General features: G+C 36.4%; 1 pseudogene; it reads left to right on the top strand.

The window, feature by feature from the left end:
* The first annotated feature begins 2,060 nt into the window (after window positions 1-2,060).
* On the top strand, window positions 2,061-2,925 carry LOC123636610 (annotated as a pseudogene).
* Window positions 2,926-3,158: the final 233 nt, after the last annotated feature.

Consider the following 3,158-nt stretch of genomic DNA (forward strand, 5'->3'; position numbering starts at 1 on the left):
GTTGGTATTTCTAAAACACAAATTGTCTAGTAGAAGAAACACTCCAATAACCCTATAAGGAAAAAAGGAAGAGATAAGAATACATCCTTAGAAAAAGAAATGCAAACAGCCCTTTAACATGAACATACGCTCAACATCATTCGTAATAAGAGAGCTACAGATTAAAACTACAGAGATATTATTCTCATCATCATATTGCCAAAAATTTTAATATCTAATGATATATTCTCTTGTTAAGGCTTTAGGACAATGTCTTATACGTTGCCATTGGTGGAATGCCAAATAGCCCCTAAAGAACAGAATTAAGCAACAGGTACTAAAATTACATATACTTTTACCATTTGAATCAACAATCTCATATGAAGAATTGTAACACAATTTAACAATGACACTACTCCCTAAGAAAGACATATTCACAAGGCTATTCATTGTGTTATTATTTTTAATAGCAAAAGAGTGAAAACAACCCAAATGTCCATTCAATAGAAGATTGGTTGAATAAACTGTAGGACATTTACTTACACATTGGAGAACTACCAGCTGTAAGAAGGAACTAGGATTCTCTAATACTGCTATGCTGTTTTATGGAATCATGTAAATGTTTTACAAAACTGTAAAACAAAGTTATTCAAAAGATGAAGTAATTCTTGAGAGTTGTAAACAAAATGAAACAAATGAACTTAATTGCATATCAAGTTACTGGTTTAACCACACAGAGAAATTATTTCAAGTAACTTGAAAACACAGCCACTTGGCTGTATATCCCTAGAGGGATATATTCTAACAGTAAAAACAACTGCAAAGAAATCTTAATCAATCTTTGGTATTCACATTTTGGTGATAATATCAATGTTGTTATTCTGAACTGCTGTATGCATATGTAGGATAAAACAAGGGGACTATTATGCTGGTGATGTTGGGAGTAAAAGTTTTCCCATGGGAGAAGGGAGACATAAGTGTAGAATCAGAGCAGTTAAGTAAAAACCCTACAATAATAATTTCAGCTAGAGGTATCAGTATAAATTTATGAAGCATTTTCTTTTAAAAATATAAATTTCCTACTTGTATTCACTAAGAAAATCTAGAAATGACCATTTAAATACGAATGGCAACCTTATTCCCTAGATTGTCTCCATTTGGTATTTCCCACCAGCACAAACCATGGTACCTACAAGAAATTGCTGATTCTAGATCTGGGACAGTAAATGTACCTTGCTTTTCAGTTCTGAAAATCAAGAAAGTTATCAAAGTTTGCTGGAGTTGTATCAAAAGAATTCAAAAGCCAACTTGCAGGGGCTTTCAACTAACCAAAGATAGGACAATTGGAGCATCAAAATCAATTTATATTTGTAATATTTAAAGCCAGAATATATGTTTTAAAATTATTCTAAAAATGAAAATTAAAAACCAACTCATTGATCACCACTGGAGGATACTAGGAGACCCAACACATAATTTACAAAACTATGAACTAAATGCAGAGAACAAGCATTGTTCTGCCTTTCCTATATAATCTATCCCTCAGGGTAACCAAACAATTGATTATAGAAACTTATTCTTTTTAAAAGAACTACATTGATTAATAAATAATAACACCACTTCACAGCCTCTAATGAAACAATGGATCAAAGTAATGATCATCAATAGCTCTTGAAGCCAATAGGTGAAAAGTTTATGGGGAATTTTATAATGGATGGATTAATCTTAACATCACAAAAAGAAAGAAACCAGGCATTGGATTCCACTTGAGGTAACCAAATATAAAGTTCTTGGAGGAACGGCAGATGCTGGGAAGATCACATGTCTGATCACATGTCAGCTGCTAGGAAGAACTGGATTCCCATTTCAGGTCACCATCAGGAAAGCAAGTTTGCCGTACAGTAAGGACCAGGAGATTTGATCCTGATTGCAGAACCATCCTTGATTACAAAATCTTGGGTTGTGTCTCCCACTTCATTCTTCCAGACCGTCCCAGATCTGTAAGATTTCATCTGGAAATCACTAGGAATTCTTGGAAGGGAAAGAAGGAAGATTGTTGGTTGGAATATAAACAGGGTTGAATGAGTTCCAGAAAGCAGAGTTCTCAAACTCGTGGACAGCAATCTGCAGAAGAAGACAACTTGAAAAAACCAACTAGAAGCAACATGCAGAGAAGATAAGAGGGGCATCCTCAGGAAAGAAGACAGTGGGTGCTTAGCAGAAAATTCTTGAGCCAGCTCTCCCAGGAAGATGGGGGGAGGGGTGTTGCTCTGCAGGGAACCCCTCTTCAGGATCTGTGAGGAAGACAAGAAATAACAAGCAGAAGACTCCTAGAAACAGAGATGGTGGCAGTATTAGTGAATCACCCAGCCCCCTCGAAAGAAAAGGGCCCAGGCAGGCCCACTGTTGAAAGTGAAGAGGCATTGAAGAATAGAATGGAAGTTAAAGTGAAGATTCCTAAAGAATTAAATCATGGCTTGTTGAGGATTGGTATTTAGTTACCAGGCAGAAGCAGCTGTTTCAACTCCTTGCTAAGAAAAATGTAGATGCCATTCTGGAAGAGCATGCAAATTGCAAGAAATCACAGGGCAATGTTGATAAGAAGGAATATGCTGTTAACAAAGTCGTGGCAGGAATAAAAGAATATTTCAACATGATGTTGAGCACTCAGCTGCTCTACAAGTTTGAGAGGCCCCAGTATGCCGAAATCCTCTTGGCTCACCCTGATGTGCTGATGTCCCAGATTTATGGAGTGCCGCACCTACTGAGATTATTCGTAAGAACCAGATCAATGCCAGGCTATACGCCCCCTGATAAGAAGAGTCTTGCATTATTGTTGGGCTATTTGCATGATTTCCTAAAATATCTGACAAAGAATTCTGCATCTCTCTTTATTGCCCATGATGACAAGTGGCTTCTGATGAGAACCACCACAAAGCCCTGTGAGGGTCTACTGACCACTCACTGTTATCTATCTGGTATCTGTAAACACTTTTTTGTTCTTAGTCCTTTTCTTGTACAATTGATGTTCTTTAAAATTGTTAATGTATAACAGCGTTTATGTTTCAGCTTGTTTTCTGTTCTGTTTTAAACAGAAAATAAAAGGAGTGAAGCTCTTTTTCTGATTTCAAAGTTGCTACCAGTGTATGCAGTAATTAAACAAAGACAAAACAGTCAGT

The sequence above is a fragment of the Lemur catta genome, chromosome 4, assembly GCF_020740605.2.
Source record: "Lemur catta isolate mLemCat1 chromosome 4, mLemCat1.pri, whole genome shotgun sequence".
NCBI lineage: Eukaryota > Metazoa > Chordata > Mammalia > Primates > Lemuridae > Lemur > Lemur catta.